Source organism: Macaca thibetana, chromosome 19 (genome assembly GCF_024542745.1).
Source record: "Macaca thibetana thibetana isolate TM-01 chromosome 19, ASM2454274v1, whole genome shotgun sequence".
NCBI lineage: Eukaryota > Metazoa > Chordata > Mammalia > Primates > Cercopithecidae > Macaca > Macaca thibetana.
In genome coordinates this window covers 12,318,128-12,337,027 of record NC_065596.1, presented here as the reverse complement: position 1 = coordinate 12,337,027, position 18,900 = coordinate 12,318,128, and the positions used below count along the sequence as shown (strand labels likewise).

Here is an 18,900-nt window from a genome sequence, read left to right as displayed (position 1 = left end):
TGGTCTCATGGAAGTGATCAATGGGGGAAAGAAGCAGGTGAATAACCTGCAGGGGCAGGAGAGCCCAAGACCAGCCTGGAGCCTGCAAAGGGAGGGAAATGGAGCTCCCTTGGGTGTTCCTGAGCAGCTCCAGGAGTGGATTCTGAGAATCTGCAGAGCCCTGGAACACAGGAGACCCAAGTGCAGATGCATTTGGGGTGGGGGACAGGGGGCAGGTGGGGGGGTTGGAGGTGTTCTGTCATTTCTGAGGTTGGATCTCAGGAGCCTGTGGCCATTTGGAGGGCAGTGTTTTTGGTTTTGGCATGCATAGGGTCACTGGGGTCAGGCTGTAATTTGTATATAGGAAGAAAATCTGTGAAGGTCAGTTTGAGAGAATTGTTTGAAACATCACCTGGAGAAAGGGTTTATGAAGTTGACAGTTTATTTAGGTCAAAAGCTTAAAATGACCCCAAGGGATAGTTCCCTGCTGTTGAAAATGAAGTTCTGGCCGGGCGCGATGGCTCACGCCTGTAATCCCAACACTTTGGGAGGCCAAGGCGGGCGGCTCACGAGGACAGGAGATGGAGACCATCCTGGCTAACACGGTGAAACCCCGTCTCTACTAAAAATACAAAAAATTAGCCGGGCGTGGTGGCGGGGGGCCTGTAGTTCCAGCTACTTGGGAGGCTGAGGCAGGAGAATGGCGTGATTCCGGGAGGCGGAGCTTGCCGTGAGCCGAGATCACGCCACTGCGCTCCAGCCTGGAGGACAGAGACTCCGTCTCAAAAAAATAAAAAATAAAAAAAAGGAAAAAAGAAAAGAAAATGAAGTTCTGGAAGGAGGGAGTGTTCCCATACTGTGAGGAGAGATGGTAGATGTGTGAGGAAGCATTGTCCATGCCTCATCCCCTATTCCTGTGCCCCTGGAGGACATCTGTCTCTCTTTCCTGGTCTAGTCGTGCCTGGCCTGGTCTCGGTTCCCCTCCTGCTCTGAGGCAAACAGATCGCCCCATCAGACACTGAGTCTGGAATCCCCTGCATACACCTGTGACCTGATGCAGGAGGAAGGAGCAGAGAAAGCCCATTGAGTGAAGGAGAGGTCAGTGCCCTTTCTAAAGTTCAGGAAAAAGGCCAGGCGCGGTGGCTCACGTAATCCCAGCACTTTGGGAGTCCGAGGCGGGCGGATCACCTGAGGTCAGGAGCTCGAGACCAACCTGACTAACATGGTGAAATCCTGTCTCTACTAAAAATAACAAAAATTAGCTGGGCGTGGTGGCAGGTGCCTGTAATCCCAGCTACTCAGGAGGCTGAGGCGGGAGAATCGCTTGAACCCGGGAGGCAGAGGTTGCAGTGAGCCGAGGTCACGCCATTACACCTTCAGCCTGGGCGAGAAGAGCGAGACCCCTTTCAGTTAATCAATCAACCAATCAATCATATATATATATATAAATGAAGTTCAGGAAAGTTTGGCGGAAATGCAAATATCCAAGGATCAGGGCACAAGGAGGGAGATGGGCCTTAAAAAGGAAGTGAATAGAACCAGTCTGGCGCCGCAGGGCCCCATTATCCCGGGCTTCTGCTGTCACTCAGGGCTCAGAGGGCGAGGCGGGGCGCACGGTCCAATCAGGAGCGCCGGGGCGGGACCCTGACAACCGTTTTTCTTGGGAAGGAGACTCCGGCGCACGCCCCCGGTCTCATTTGTTGTTGTGGTAACGACCGTTGGAACTCTCTTTCCGGCTCTATGAACTCTCGGCTCTGAGAGGCTCCAGGTTTCTCCGCCAGAGCTCCTGTCGCTCTGTCACCTGCGCTGTGTTCCTCTCTAGTCGCAGGAGCCCTGGGGAATAAAGTTGGGAGCTCAGGCATGGTGAGTGTGTGGGGCCAGGCATCCTGAGGCGGGGGCGAAGGGCTGGTTAGAACCGGCTGTGGCAGGTCCCGGGCCTCCCCGCGGCGACTCCGGGGTCTGTGGGGCTGGGCCGGCATCCCTGACCCGGGGCATCCTGTCTCGTCCCTGCACAGCGACTGCGGCCCCGGCCCCGGTCCCGGAGCCCCCTTTGGGCAACTCCGAGCCCTCAGCCGCGGGTCTCCTCAGATTGTGCTGGGCCATGGGGAGGATCATGGGGGGAATCCCGTCTCGGGTGTGGGGTTCTTGCGTCAGAAAAGCGGTGGTCTGTGGGGTCCCCAGTCGTCTTTTCTCCTCTTAAAAGTTAAAATGGCAGGGCGCGGTGGCTCACGCCTGTAATCCCAGCACCTTGGGAGGCGAAGGCAGGTGGGTCACCTGAGGTCAGGAGTTCGAGACCAACCTGACTAACATGGAGAAACCCCCGCCTCTACTAAAAATACAAAATTAGCCGGGCGTGGTGGCGTGTGCCTGTAATCCCAGCTACTCGGCAGGCTGAGGCAGAATCGCTTGGACCCGGGAGGTGGAGGTTGCGGTGAGCCGAGATCACACCACTGCACTCCAGCCTGGGCAACAAGAGTGAAACTCCACCTCAAAAAAAAAAAAAAAAAAAAAAAAAAAGAAAAAAAAAAAAGAGGCACTGATAAAAATTCAAGAGTTTGTGCAAATGGGAATTCATGAATGAGAAGCGCGCAGTCATGGTGTGTGGTTTGTTACCAGAAACGTGGAAATATTGCAGTTGAGTTGGATTTCAGTGCCCTCAGGTAGGACTTTAGTGCACTGCGCACAGTTCAGTCCGATTATTTAAGGTTTCTCCCGCTGCCCACATGGACTGGTTTCCCCCTCCATTTTCCAAATCTGTGGTCTGCAGGGTCTCACATCTTCCCCGCTATGACCCCAGCCTAACTCTTTAAAGGCCTGCGGTAGCATCTTACATTTTCAGTTCCCTTCTCATATTTCCAAACATTAACTTCCCTTCTCCAATTCACAGTATTATCAACTATTTGTCCTTTTTTTTTTTTTAAGATGGAGCCTCAGTCACCCAGGCTGAAGTGCAATGGTGCCATCTCGGTCGCAGCAATCTCTGCCTTCTGGCTTCAAGCGATTCTCTTGCTTCAGCCTCCCAGGGTAGCTGGGATTACAGGCGTCCACCACCATGCCCGGCTAATTTTTGTATTCTTAGTAGAGACAGGGTTTCACCAGGTTGGCCAGGCTGGTCTCGAACTCCTGACCTGAAGTGATCCACCCAGCTCGGCCTCCCAAAGTGCTGGGATTACAGGCATGAGCCAGCTGTCCGGCCTATCTGTTCTATATTGTACAATATATTCATCCTTTCCTTCAAACAGATGAAGCATTTTAATGGTTTCTTAATTTTTTTTTTAACAGAACCACGGGTAACTTTTAAAAATATTTCTGTTTCTGAACATTTCACATAAGAGGAAAGTAGAAAATAACATCTTGACACTCCAGTGAAAAAAAACCCTTGTTCCTTTCCTCATGTTATCTTTCCTTAGGGCACAAACACCTGCTCCAAATATCTTGCACTTGAGGTTTTGTTACCTGAAAGAAGGTTGTGAGTGTGAGCTGTCCAGGTCCTTGGCATTTTGAACAAATAATTGAACAAAACGCACTAACAAAGTAACTAACGAAACACAGGAAGGAAGCAACGACAGAAAAGCAGAGATTTATTTATTTTTTATTTTTTATTTTTTTTTGAGACGGAGTCTTGCTCTGTCACCCAGGCTGGAGTGCGGTGGCCGGATCTCAGCTCACTGCAAGCTCCGCCTCCCGGGTTTACGCCATTCTCCTGCCTCAGCCTCCCGAGTAGCTGGGACTACAGGCGCCCGCCACCTCGCCCGGCTAGTTTTTTGTATTTTTTAGTAGAGACGGGGTTTCACCGTGTTAGCCAGGATGGTCTCGATCTCCTGACCTCGTGATCCGCCCGTCTCGGCCTCCCAAAGTGCTGGGATTACAGGCGTGAGCCACCGCGCCCGGCCAGCAGAGATTTATTAAAGGGAGAAAGCACTCCAAGATGGGAGTGGGCCCAGCAAGTGGCTCAAGGACTCAGTTACAAAGTTTTCTAGGTTTTAAGTACTCCTTTTGAGGTCCCTTTCGGCTACCCCTTCTCTTGATGTAGGATTTAGTCCTGGATGAAGGATTTGGTCCGTGGCTAATTAAAGGCTGAGGTTAATTGATGCCCTATGCAGATACACTTTTCCTTTCCATCTGAGAAGGTGGAAGGGGAAGGGTTGTAAGGAGAGAGTAGTCTTTGATCCCATGGGTGAGATGGGATTTTTCCTTTTGGTTTAGCTTTTGGAAGTTGGCATTAATTGGCTTTAGGTTCCCTGCCCCCAGACCCAGGTGTTTTCCTTTTGATCCAGCTTTGGGAAGTCAGCATTTATTGGCCTTAGATTCCCTGACCCCAGACTTTGGTGTTTTTCCTTGATTCAGCTTTAGGAACTCGGCACAAATTGGCCTTAAGTTCCCTGCCTCCAGACCCTATTCTCTTGCCTCAGTTCCCCTTTGGAAACTTTGTGGGGTGATGTATCTTCAGGAGACCCCTCCTATCTTTCCCTGATGTTGGGGTTTAGAACTGCCCGGGGCTACCCCAACATGCCCACACTTGCCATGTCTCTAGGAGGGTTTAGAGAGTATCACCCTTGGGGCCACTCTTCCCACAAGTTAGCGTGTGGTGTGGGGGTGGGGCCTCCAAAGAGAGCCACTGAATTTTCCGGGGTGAAAGGAGATGACTGGTACACTCTTCATCTAGTTAGCCAACTCCTTGCCGTGCTCAGCTTTTCTCCTCCAACTCCAGTTTCTGTTACTTTGAAACGTGGCTAGTCAGCCAATTGGATGGTGCTATTGAAGGAAAAGAGAAATGATTCCTGTCGTCTGGATTCTCTCAGACTAGTGAATGAGGAATATGATTCCACAGGACAATGAAAACCCACCCCAACAGGGTGAAGCAAATCAAAATGTATGTGGGGTACACAGTGCGGTGGGGAATGATACAATACAGTGTTGACGAGAAACCGTCATTGAGCACATCAGTGAGCAGGATGGCAGTAGGATTTTGACAACTACAAGTGTCATATACCCACCAGTTTTGTTTGTTTTTGTTTTTTGTTTGTTTGTTTTGAGACAGGATTTCGCTCTTGTTGCCCAGGCTGGTGTGCAGTGGCTCGATCTCGGCCCACTGCCGCCTCTGCCTCCTGGGTTCAAGCAACTCTCCTGCCTCAGCCTGCTAAGTAGCTGGGATTACAGGTGCCGGCTAATATTTGTATTAGTAGAGACAGGGTTTCACCATGTTGGCCAGGCTTGTCTCCAACTCCTGACCTCAGATAATCCACCCGCCTTGGCCTCCCAGAGTGCTGGGATTACATGCATGATCCCAACCTGTAATCCCACACCTGGCCCACCAGTCTTATTTATTTACTGAGATGGAGTCTCACTCTGTTGCCCAGGCTGGAGTGCAATGGTGTGATCTTGGCTCACTGCAATCTCCGTCTCCCGGGTTCAAGTGATTCTCCTGCCTCAGCCTCCCAAGTAGCTGGGATTGCAGGTGCCTGCCACCACACCTGGATAATTTTGTATTTTAGTAGAGATGGGGTTTCACCATGTTGGTCAGGCTGTTCTCGAACTCCTGACCTCAGGTGATCCACCTGCCTTGACCTCCCAAAGTGCTGGGATTACAGGTGCAAGCCACTGTGCTCGGCCTATACCCACCAGTCTTATACAGAAGAGTTTCACTGCCCTAAAAATCCCTTTTGCTTCATGTAGTCATCACACTCCCCTCCCTCTCTTCTACTAACCCCTTAATCCCTTTGCACAACTGATGATTTTATAGCCTCTAGAGTTTTGCCTTGTCCAGAATGTCATGTACTTGGAATCATGTTATAAGTAGCCATTTCGACCTCTTCGTTTCATGTGAAAATACGCATTTAAAGTATCTTTGTGTCTTTGTGGCTTGATAACAGATTTATTATGTCTTTGTTTTACAAAATTTTAAAGAGATGGGGTCTCACTATGTGTTGCCCAGTGTGGTGGGCAGATCATGAAGTCAGGAGATTGAGACCATCCTGGCTAGCACAATGAAACCTCGTCTCTACTAAAAAAAAAAAAAATACAAAAAATTAGCCGGGCGTGTTAGTGGGTGCCTGTAGTCCCAGCTACTCAGGAGGCTGAGGCAGGAGAATAGCGTGAACCCGGGAGGCGGAGCTTGCAGTGAGTGGAGATTGCGCCACTGCACTCCAGCCTGGGTGACAGAGCGAGACTCTGTCTCAAAAAAATAAATAAATAAAAATAAAAGTAAATAAATAATAAAATAAAAAATAAAAACTACATTTGGCCAGGCATGGTGACTCATTCCTGTGATCTCAGCACTTTGGGATTTACCCTATACCTATTTGGGCACACAAATCCTATAGCTGGAGGTAACCCCCTTAGGGAGTGAGGAGAATCATGGAAGTTAGGAGTGGTAATTTATTACATATGTAGATAATAATAATGTTTTGTGTATATTAGGTTAAATAGTATAAATATTGTAATTGCTAGATTTACATAAATTGATACGTTTAGGATTGTGAAAGAAGGATTAGATGTTAAAATTGTGATTATTCAATTTGTTGTGAGCAATTGCTGAATAGGCCAAGATATTTCAGAGTTGTTTGGTTAAGGCACCCTTAACCAATCTCCCATAGTGTTGCAATCTCCCATAGTATGCTTCAGTCTGTTGATCGGTACTCTTGAAATAAAATGGAGATTGGTGCTAGTTTTTGTCATGTAAGGAGAATTACACTTGATATTAGTTAGACCCCTTGCATTACTTCAGAAGTAAAAGGGGGATAGTCCTAATTTTATCAACAGTGCTATGATAATTATAAGGGATACTGTTTGGTTTAGGGCTTTGGTGATTGTTCATTGTCTGGAGTGTATCATACTGTTGTTGATAACTACTAGGATCTCCTTGGATTAAAGATGCTGTTGCTTATGTAAGGAACTACTTTGGTGGTGACTTCTGTGGAACAGGCACTTTTTCAGTTAGAATGGGGATAATGGCTAGCGTATTTCTAACCTCATTCAGATTAGGAGCCAATGTGAGTCCATTATTGTAGTCAGAGTCTCTGTGAAAATAGTATAAAAAGAATAGTGAGGAGATGTAGGGGATGAATTTGAATGGGAAGGATATAAACCAGCATTTTCAAGGTATGGGCTGGGTAGCTTATTTAACTGACCCTACTGTAGGATATGGTGTCCTTGGTACCATGGAGAATCTGGAATTCTCAGGAATGACTTCAGTTCCTACAGTTCTAGTAATAAGAAGGTTTAAACCTCCATAATTTGTTCTATTAAAGTAACCATTTTATCATACATATTTTTTATGTTTGTGGTGGGATACTAGATATTAGGATGGGCATTGAGATATATCATACACACAGGGCTCGTGTCTGGGGTAAACGGTTTTTTCACAGAAGATGCATAAGTTGGGCGTTTGGTCGGTGGGGACCCATGCGGGTTCAACATGTGTATCAAGAAGTGTTATTTCTGTTTGGGGCCCATCTACCCTGGCCATGGCATGATGTTCTTCTGCAACAATTGCAAGGTGTTCAGGTTTTGTAAATCTACATGTCATAAAAACTTTAAAAAGAAGTGCAATCCTCACAAGGTTAGGTGGACGAAAGCATTCCGGAAAGCAACCAGTAAAGAGCTTACAGTGGAAAATTCATTTGAATTTGAGAAACATAGAAATGAACCTATCAAATACCAGCAAGAGCTATGGAATAAAACTGTTGATGCAATGAAGAGAGTTGAAGAGATCAAACAGAAATGGCAAGCTGAATTTATAATAAACTGATTGAAGAAAAATAAAGAGCTACAGAAAGCTCAGGATATCAAAGAAGTCAAGCAAAACATCCATCTTATCCTAGCTCCTTTTGCAGGCAAAGGGAAGCAGTTGGAAGAGAAAATGGTACAGCATTTACAACAGGATGTGGACATGGAATATGCTTCTTAAAAATCTCTGTAACCATTTCTTTATGTACATTTGAAAAAGCCCCTTGGAGAATTAGAACTGCTAAATTCTTAGTTTATTTTTTATATAAGGTCACTTAAATGAAAAGTGATTAAAATATATTTTTCCTACATTGCTATCTACAAAACATCAGATATTACGGATATTAGATTGCATCTCAGTGTTAAATATTCACGGATAGATGTACTTATGTAAAATCATGAAAATTCTACTTATAACTATAGAAGTGAATTGTGGACATAACATGGTTATACCATTTGGATAATGGCACTTGGCAGCATTTATATAATAACTAATGGCAAAAATTCATGGCTAGTGATGTATAAAATAAAATATTATTTGGAGTAAAATATTTATGTAAAGTTATAGAAGGGAAATACAACAAGGACCTAACAATTTGTATGACAATGTCAAATATTATTTTGATTTTAGTATTTCCTGTTTGGGTTTATTTGCATCTTAGAAGAGCATAATGGCATTGTTTGATGAAGCCTCATGCTGCACTGTTTTGACCTGGTTTAATCGTTCTGATAGGTAGTTGTGGATATTGGGGATGAGAACTGAATAATCTTTGCCTGGAATGGCACTGCACTCTAGAATTTCCACTTTGGAGAATACTCAGTTCTAACTTGTGATTCCTGGTAGAACAAACTTTATTTTTCTAGACTAGCAATGATCTAGAAGCAGAGGAATCTCATTGCCTTTTAAAATCTATTATGTGGTTTTCTTTTAAAAAGTTCTTGTCGCCAGGCATGATGGCTCATGCCTGTAATTCCAGCACTTTGGGAGGCCGAGGAGAGCAGATCACAAGGTCAGGAGTTCGAGACCATCCTGGCTAACACGGTGAAACCTTGTCGCTACTAAAAATACAAAAAATTAGCCAGGCATGGTGGCACGTGCCTGTAGTCCCAGCTACTTGGGAGGCTGAGCCAGGAGAATCGCTTGAACCCAGGAGGTGGAGATTGCAGTGAGCCGAGATGGCACCACTGCACTCCAGCCTGGGCAACAGAGTGAGACTCAGTCTCAAAAAAAAAACAAAGAACAAAAAAACAAACTCTTGTTTTTGAAAAGTAGAATTTAGGGGAAAACATCTGTTCATTCTTTGCATGTAAAACCAATTTAAAAGTAAAAAAAAAAAAAAACACATAAGTGATTATACCAAAATCATGGGTATGATACCTGAATTCATAAGAATAAAATTGTTTTTCTTTTTTTTTCTTTTGAGACAGAGTCTTGCTCTGTTGCCCAGGCTGGGCATGCAGTGGCGTGATCTCAGCTCAGTGCAACCTCTGCCTCCCGGGTTCAAGCAGTTCTCATGCCTTGGCCTCTCAAGCAGCTGGAATTACAGGCACGCGCCACGACACCTGGCTAAGTTTTGTATTTTTAGTAGAGACAGGGTTTCACCATGTTGCCCAGGTTGGTCTCGAACTCCTGACCTCAAGTCATCCGCTCACCTCGGCCTCCCAAAGTGCTGGGATTATAGGCATGAGCCACTGCGCCCAGCCTAAAATTGTTAATATAAGTGTTTTAGTAACAAAATTGTGTATATTTCTAGTGTGACTATATCATGTAATGCTCCTAGTAAAATAGTAGTATTTAGGGCGTTTATTATATTAATATTAGTGTATTCTGCAATTAAAAATAGGGATAGTAGACATTGAAGACCAAGATTAGTTCTGATTTGCCTTCTTCTAAGTGGACTGGGGCTCAGTTAGTTTCCACTAGCATTGAAATGAATCCTACTATGGCCAGGGGTTGTGATGATAAAATTATCCAAATTCTTGTGTGATAAGAGTTGATAAAGGAAATGACCCACTTATCAAGAAAACTGATAGAAAAGGAATGGCTAAGGCAACTGTTTGTTTTTGTTTTTGTTTTGAGATAAGAGTCTCCCCCAGGCTGGAGTGCAATGGGGTAATCTTGGCTCACTGCAACCTCTGCCTCCTGGGTTCAAGTGATTCTATTGCCTCAGCCCCCTGAGTAGCTGCGATTACAGGTGTGTGCCACCATGCCCAGCTAATTTTTTGTATTTTTAGTAGAGATGGGGGTTTCACCATGTTGGTCAGACTGGTCTCGAACTCCTGACCTGGTGATCCGCCCGCCTCGGCCTCCCAAAGTGCTGGGATTACAGGCATGAGCCACCGCGCCCAGCCTAAGGCAACTTATGGGATCGTCTGGGCTACTGCTTGGAGTGTGCCAATTAGTGCGTATTTTGAATTGGATATTCATCCTGATCATAAAATGCAGTAGATGGCTAAACTTGATGGGCTACAATAAATAATACTCCTGTATTTATATTAAGAAATGGGGGTTAGGGAGGGATTCATATGCAAGGGTCAGGGCGAGGTAGGTGTGATGGTATAAAGGAGGATGGATGGATGGCATTAGTGGTTGTAATGGTTCTGTTTTTTGTTGTTGTTGTTGTTTTTGTTTGTTTTTTTTTGAGATGGAGTTTCGCTCTTGTTGCCCAGGCTGGAGTGCAATGGCGCGATCTGAGCTCACCACAACCTCTGCCTTCCAGGTTCAAGCTGTTTGAGATGCTTGTTTCCCAGTGCTGTAAAGAAATAGCATTTGAACATAAATTAAATTTTTTTAGTAAGGCCATTTTAATACTTTCTGCAGAAAGGGTACATTTGTTAGCAGTTTTGTTACTAGAGTATACTGAACAAAGGAGATAGGGTTATTTATAACCTGATGTGTCCACCTTACTGCTGTGTTTGGTTTCCACTGGCTGGAACAGGACCTCATATTTTGTATTTGTTCTGATTGGCTAATAACTTAGAACTTTTTTTTTTTTTTTTTTTTTTTTTTTTTTGAGACGGAGTCTCGCTCTGTCGCCCAGGCTGGAGTGCAGTGGCTGGATCTCAGCTCACTGCAAGCTCCGCCTCCCGGGTTCACGCCATTCTCCTGCCTCAGTCTCCCGAGTAGCTGGGACTACAGGCACCCGCCATCTCGCCCGGCTAGTTTTTTGTATTTTTTAGTAGAGATGGGGTTTCACCGTGTTAGCCAGGATGGTCTCGATCTCCTGACCTCGTGATCCGCCCGTCTCGGCCTCCCAAAGTGCTGGGATTACAGGCTTGAGCCACCGCGCCCGGCCAGAACTTTTTAAGAGAGGCAAAGACAGGGGAGAATAAAGGAAGAAGTAACTTGTGGAATGTTGAGAAAGGTACAAACACCTTTAAGGAAGAGGAACAGGCTATGACTTAATGTTTGCTCGGACCAGTATAAGCATGCCAGGGCAAATATTTAGGCTAAATTGTGGGAGTTAAGAATATAAAGTATATTGATTTTTGCTTATTACGGTGAGTAGATATTTAAGAATGTTAGTATAAGTTTTTGAATAAATTTTGCTTTTAAGATAAGTTATAATTTATTTATTTATTTATTTATTTATTTTTTTGAGACGGAGTCTGGCTCTGTCGCCCGGGCTGGAGTGCAGTGGCCGGATCTCAGCTCACTGCAAGCTCCGCCCCCCGGGTTTATGCCATTCTCCTGCCTCAGCCTCCCGAGTAGCTGGGACTACAGGTGCCCGCCGCCTCACCCGGCTAGTTTTTTTTTTTTTGTATTTTTTAGTAGAGACGGGGTTTCACCGTGTTCGCCAGGATGGTCTCGATCTCCTGACCTAGTGATCCGCCCGTCTCGGCCTCCCAAAGTGCTGGGATTACAGGCTTGAGCCACCGCGCCCGGCATAATTTATTTTTAATTAGATAGGGAGGAAAGTTTTTGAAGAGGAACCTCTACTTTAGTTTTTACAAAACGATTCTCCTGCTCAGTCTCCCCAGTAGCTGGGATTACAGGCATGTGCCACCACGCATGGCTACTTTTGTATTTTTAGTAGAGATGGGGTTTCCCCATGTTGGTCAGGGTGGTCTCGAACTCTTTACTTCAGATGATCTGCCCACCTCGGCCTCCCAAAGTGCTGGGATTACAGACATTAGCCACCATGCCCAGCCTGTAGTGGTTCTTTTTTTTTTTTTTTTGAGATGGAGTCTCGCTCTGTCGCCCAGGCTGGAGTGCAGTGGCCAGATCTCCGCTCACTGCAAGCTCCGCCTCCCGGGTTCGCGCAATTCTCCTGCCTCAGCCTCCCGAGCAGCTGCGACTACAGGCGCCTGCCACCTCGCCCGGCTAGTTTTTTTGTATTTTTAGTAGAGACGGGGTTTCACCGTGTTAGCCAGGATGGTCTCGATCTCCTGACCTCGTGATCCGCCCGTCTCGGCCTCCCAAAGTGCTGGGATTACAGGCTTGAGCCACCGCGCCCGGCCTTGTAGTGGTTCTTTAATGAGCAGCTTTATTGCTTTGGCAAAGGGTTGGAATAATCCATATGAGCCTATGATGTTAGGTCCCTTGCAGAGTTGTATGTAACCTCAACTATTCATTCAACAAATGTTAACAATACTATAGTGAGAATGGTGGGAATAAGTAGGAGAAGGTTAATGATAAACTTACTGTTAAGAAGAAGGATTAGTTTACTTTGACTAGTACGTCTTAGTCAAAATCATTTTGAGGTTATATTGCGCTGTGAGGTCACCTCAACTAAAATTTTTAGTTCACTGGATAAAATGTTAATACCTGTTAAGTTAGGCTAATTATTAGATATGTGGACTAATAAATTTAAGTTCCATAGAATCTTCTCATCATATTTAAGTATTCTTCCTCTTCACAGATAGGTCAATTGCACTGATAAAAAGTAAGAGATAGCTAAACCCTCATATGACCAGTCTTACAAGTCTGTTTCACGAACAAATGATTATGCTACGCTTGTACAGTCAAGGTAATGGGGCCACTAAACATGTCACTGAGCAGAAAGTGCCAGTTTTTGGTGATGTTTTTGGTAAACAGGCAGGGTTTGGTTTTGCTGAGTTCCTTTTACTTTTTAAAATCTTTCCTTAGTGCTTGCCTGTGTTGGCTTAACAATTTGGAGAAAATAATTAGCTTGTAGGTTTGATTAGTTATATTGAGTTGTTAACTGTCAGTGGATGGTAACTATGCACTTTAATACACATTTTATTTATTTATTTTTGAGACGAAGTTTTCACTCTTGTTGCCCAGGCTGGAGTGCAGTGGTGCCATCGTGGCTCACTGTAACCTCTGCCTCCTGGGTTCAAGCAATTCTCCTGCCTCAGCCTCCCAAGCAGCTGGGATTATAGGCATGCGCCACCATGCCCAGCTAATTTTGTATTTTCACTAGAGACAGGGTTTCACTGGGTGGGTCAGGCTGGTCTCGAACTCTTAACCTCAGGTGATCTGCTTGCCTCGGCCTCCCAAAGTGCCGGGATTACAGGTGTGAGACACTGTGCCCAACCCTTATACATATTTTATAGTAGGTTGTAGAAGTTCCCTTGTATTCCTGATTTCTATTTTGAAGGAGTGTTGAGGTTTGTCACTTTTTTTTTTTTTTGCATGTGTTTGGATTGTGGTTTTTGACATTGATTCTGTAACTATCGTGCATTGTATAAGTTGATTTTTAGAAATGTTAAGCAGTGTTGCTTCCACGAATTAAATCCCACTTTATCATGGGGTACAGATGTTGTCATATATGGGTGGATTCTCTTTGCAAGTGTATTGTTGAGGCTTTGTGTGTTAACATTTAAAGAGATATTAATGTATAGTATTATAGTCTAGCATTATAATATGCATATATATACACATATGTATATACATGCACAAATGAAGTATATATAGTATATAGTTATGATAGATAACTGGTAAATATTATATATAACTTGTAATGTTGTATATAGCTGTTTTATATATAAATGGCATTATGGTAAACAGCTTAATGTAATATGCCATTATAGTATACTAAATTTATATAGTTTTAGTCTCCAATGTATAGTGGGTTTCAATTCTATGTCAGCCTGCAGAATTATTCAAATACCCCATTCTCATCCTCCCATGGGAACAAAGGATAATCTTACCCTCTTGATGCTACAGTGTGCCATTCAAAAATATTCATGATCATGGATTTAGGAAAGATTCTATGATGTGACAACACAAGCACTAGGAACAAAGAAAAAATATGTAATTTAGACTGCATTGAAATTTTAAACTTGTGTTTCAAAGGACACCATACCAGCAAGACATTGAAAAGCATATGGCCATACCAGCCTGAATGCACCTAATCTTTTTTGATCTCAGTTCCTACCAGGATTGGGTCTGGTTATTACTTGTATGAGAGTAATACTGGGAATACCGTGTGCTGTACATTTTAAAAAAAGAAAAGGGGCCAAGTGCATTTGCTTATACTTGTAATCCCAGCACTTTGGGAGGCCGAGGCGGGTGGATTGCTTGAGCTCAGCAATCGTAGTTCAAGACCAGCCTCAAGAACATGGTAAAACCCTATCTCTACCAAAAATACAAACAATTACCTGGGGGTGGTGGTACACACCTTTGGTCCCAGCTACTTATGAGGCTGAGGTAGGAGGATCGTTTGAGCCTGAAAGGTGGAAGTTGCAGTAAGCTGAGATGATGCCACTACACTCCACCCTGGGTGACAGAGTGAGACTCTGTCTCAAAACAAGGAAGATAAACTTTTTCTTTTTTTTTTTTGAGACGCAGTTTTGCTCTTGTTGCCCAGGCTGGAGTGCAATGGTGCAATCTTGGCTCACCGCAACCTCTACTTCCCGTGTTCAAGTGATTCTCCTGCCTCAGCCTCCCGAGTAGCTGGGATTGCAGACATGCGCCACCATGCCCAGCTAATTTTGTATTTTTATTTATTTTTTTTATTTTATTTTTTTTTGAGACGGAGTCTCGCTCTGTCACCCAGGCTGGAGTGCTGTGGCCGGATCTCAGCTCACTGCAAGCTCCGCCTCCCGGGTTCCCGCCATTCTCCTGCCTCAGCCTCCCGAGTAGCCGGGACTACAGGCGCCCGCCACCTCGCCCGGCTAGTTTTTTTTTGTATTTTTTAGTAGAGACGGGGTTTCACCGTGTTAGCCAGGATGGTCTCAATCTCCTGACCTCGTGATCCGCCCGTCTCGGCCTCCCAAAGTGAATTTTGTATTTTTAGTAGATACTAAATACTATTTTTAGTATCTACTAAAAATACACAATTATACTGTGTTGGTCAGGCTGGTCTCTAACTCCCAACCTCAGGTGATCTGCCCGCCCAGGCCTCCCAAAGTGCTGGGATTACAGGCGTGAGCCACCATGCCCAGTCAAGGAAGAGAAACTTGATGAATTATCATGGGTTGAGGAAATGGAATTTGATTGAGTATCAAGTTTTGGGGGCATTCTCCCTGAACTCCCTTAGAAGGATTTTTGATGTAACTGGGCTCTGCATGAGAAGGACAAAATGGGTCAAGAAGAGGGCCTGAGCAGCCTGACTCACCTTTGGTCAAGGAAGGAAGGAGTCCGTAAGACTCCCGCAGCTGGCTCTTTTTAGGAATGGCAATCCCTAAATATATGGTTCCCTCATTATATTCCAAAATACCTGCTTTCCCTCCCTAAAGGACGTCTTCAGTTATGGATACACCCTGACATATTTGAAAGAGCTGCAGGATTTTAATCGTTTTTTATTTTCCCACAGAGCCATATATGACTGTATTTAAAATTTTATTATGTTGGCTGGGTACATTGGCTCACGTCTGTAATCCCAGCACTTTGGGAGGCCGCGGTGGGTAGATGACGAGGTCAGGAGATCGAGACCATCCTGGCTAACACGGCAAAACCCCATCACTACTAAAATACAAAAAAAAAATTAGTCGGGCGTGGTGATGGGCACCTGTAGTCCCAGGTACTCAGGAGGCTGAGGCAGGAGAATGGGCGTGAACCTGGGAGGCAGAGCTTGCAGTGAGCTGAGATCGTGCCATTGCACTCCAGCCTGGGCAACAAGAGCAAAACTCCATCTCAATAAAACAAAACAAAAAAATCCACAAAAATTAGCCGGGTGTGGTGGTGGGCACCTATAATCCCAGCTACTCAGGAGGCTGAGGCAGGACAATTGCTTGAACCCAGGAGGCTGAGGTTGCACTGAGCCAAGATTGCGCCATTGCACTCCAGCCTGGGTGACAGAGCAAGACTCTGACTCAAAAAAAATAAGTACACCTAATAATTCCTGATGTTAAGCACCTTTTCATGTGTGTTGTGGTCATTTGGATGTATCTTGGAGAAATGTTATTGGAATACATTGGCTATCTTTTTTTTTTTTTTTTTTTTGAGATGGAGTCTCACTCTCTTGACCCATCTGGAGTGCAATGGCATGATCTTGGCTCACTGCAACCTCCGCCTCCCAAGGGGCTGGAATTACAGGTGTCTACCACCACCCGCAGCTAATTTTTGTGTTTTTAGTGTAGTCGGGGTTTCAGCATGTTGCCAGACTGGTCTCGAACTACCGACCTCCAGTGATCTGCCCGCCTTGCCCTCCCAAAGACCTGGGATTACAGCTGTGAGCCACTGCACCCAGCCCATTGCCTATGTTTTGGTCAAGCAGTTTTACACTTAGGACAGTAATTTATTTGTTTATTATTTTTTTTTAGACGGAGTCTCGTTCTGTCACCAGGCTAGAGTGCAGTGACCCGATCTCGGCTCATTGCAACCTCCGCCTCCCAGGTTCAAGCAATTCTTTTGCCTCAGCCTCCTGAATAGCTGGGACTACAGGTGTGCGCCACCATGCCCAGCTAATTTTTGTATTTTTAATAGAGACAGGGTTTCACTGTGTTAGCCAGGATGGTCTCGATCTCCTGACCTCGTGAGCCACCTGCCTTGGCCTCCCAAAGTGAATTTATTATTTTTAATTACTATAAAGTAAAATTACATTTTACTAGCTTAAGCAATTTTAAGTGTACAATTAATTTACTTAGACAACTCTGTATAACTTATCTATGATGAATCATACTCTTTTTGTGTGTGTGTGTGTGTGTGTGTGTGTGTGTGAGTGTGACTGCCATTGTGTAATTTCCATAGCATCGTGAATTTTCATGCATAAAGCATGGGACAGGGTGTTATTTTCTAAGATTAAATCATATTTCATTGTATTTAGATGCCTACCACATTTTTGTATGCATACAACCATCAGTGGACATGTGGATGGATCCAGCTCTTGGCCATTGTCAACAGTGGTTTTCAAATATGTCTCCATGACCTGGTTTTCTATTTTTTTTTTTTTTTTATTTGGTATAAACAGACCTACAAGTCAGCCACTGGAAGATATGGTAATTTTGTTTGTTTTTGAGACTGAGTCTCACTCTGTCACCCAGGCTGCAGTGCAGTGGCGCAATCTTGGCTCACTGCAGCCTCTGCCTCTCAGATTCCAGTGATTCTCCTGCCTCAGCCTCCCAAGTAGCTGGGATTACAGGTGTGCGCCACGACACCCGGCTAATTTTTGTATTTTTAGTAGAGACAGGATTTTGCCATTTTTGCCAGGCTGGTCCCAAATCCCTGACCTCAGGTGATCTGCCCTGCTCGGCCTCCCAAAGTGCTGGGATTATAGGCATGAGCCACCTTTCCTGGCCATAATTTTGTTATTTTTAAAGGCACTATCATACTATTTTCCAGAAAGGCTGAACCATTAATAATCCTTGAGACAGAGCACATGTTTGCCTTCTCCCTCTGTGAATGGTGGCCTCTCATAAGCAAAAGTTTGTTTTGTTTTATTTTGTTTTTGTTTTCAGACAGAGTCTCCCTCTGTCTCCATGCTAGAGTACATAGAGTGGCACGATCTCAGCTCACTGAACCTCCACCTCCTGGGTTCAAGTGATTCTCGTGCCTCAGTCTCCCAAGTAGCTGGCATTAGAGGTATGTTCTACCACACCCAGCTAATTTTCTTATTTTTAGTAGAGACGGGTTTCACCATGTTGCCCAGGCTGGTCTCAAACTCCTGGTTTCAAGTGATTTGCCCACCTCAGCCTCCAATAGTGCTGGGATTATAGGCGTGAGCCACCACACCTGTTCACACAAACATTTTTATGTTTGATAAATATTTGCCTTTTTGTTACGATTGGGCACCCTGGGGTTTTACTTCTCAACCTTGTTGACATTCAGCTATGAGCAATTTGGTTACAATTTAGGCTTTACTACCCAAGCAGAGATCCCCAGAATCGCTTCTTCTCATGCGTTCGGTTTTTTGTTTTTGTTTTTGTTTTCGTTTTTTTTAGCTATTTATAACTGTCTTATTAGTTAGATTGATGGACCCCTCACAAAATCCAGTTGTTTGTTTCTGTCATTGGTATTTAGAACAAAATCTACTTCCTAGATATCATCAAATTTTAAACTTGGGAACAGACATTTTCAAGGATACACAGCCTCAAGACTCCTTATGTTAACTTTTTTCTGCATGCGAATTCACAGGACTTGGTTACAGCAGGCACTACAGACCCACACTACAAACAGACATTAGGAGCAGCCCAGACAGCACACCTTTTTATGTGGATTCACCGGAAACTCACACATTTTCCTGTTCTGCTGTTGCTTTACCCCGTGGTTAAATTGTAGCATCAGAATTGCTTTATGGAAGAAAGTGAGTATAGGCAGAGAGTAAGAGGTCTGATGTCCAAGTAATGAAATCTTTGGAGTCCACAGCATTGTGAGAACTTCTTAGGAATAGGGTATAGATGTCCAGTGTTATCAGTCTCACCCATCCTTCTCTACACATGTGGGATGTTTCAGGACTCAATGACCTTTGAGGATGTGGCTGTGAACTTCACTCCAGAAGAGTGGGCTTTGCTGGATCCTTCCCAAAAGAATCTCTACCAAGAAGTGATGCAAGAAACCTTAAGGAACCTGGCCTCTATAGGTAAGGGTGACAACATTACTCACTCAGTGAATTAGAGAAGTGTTTCTCATTCATCAGTTCTGTTGAGTAATTTGGAATATGGACAGGCAATACTTTGATGAATAAATGAGGAATGGTTGCAGTGTATCATAAACATAGAATCAAATAATTATTTCATAATTTTATACTAATTCAGGCCTGTGTATCTGTGTCTGTATTTTAGGGAAGAAATGGAAAGACCAGAACATTGAAAATGAATACAAAAATCCCAGGAGCGGCCGGGCGC

General features: G+C 44.5%; 2 protein-coding genes, 1 long non-coding RNA gene and 1 pseudogene across 3 annotated transcripts in view; 2 read left to right on the top strand and 2 right to left on the bottom strand.

The window, feature by feature from the left end:
* Positions 1 to 18,900, bottom strand: part of LOC126942481 (zinc finger protein 44) — a 414,080-nt gene that overhangs the window by 72,804 nt on the left and 322,376 nt on the right. The gene's annotated exons all lie outside the window — the stretch shown is intronic.
* ZNF823 (zinc finger protein 823) overlaps positions 1 to 18,900 on the bottom strand; it is a 445,525-nt gene that overhangs the window by 290,769 nt on the left and 135,856 nt on the right. The window lies entirely within an intron of this gene.
* On the top strand, positions 1,634 to 18,890 carry LOC126942912 (uncharacterized). Its single transcript, XR_007721636.1, has 3 exons — positions 1,634 to 1,842; positions 18,509 to 18,635; positions 18,838 to 18,890. It is a non-coding gene; the product is annotated as an uncharacterized LOC126942912 (long non-coding RNA).
* LOC126942831 (probable ribosome biogenesis protein RLP24) lies at positions 7,352 to 7,974 on the top strand (annotated as a pseudogene).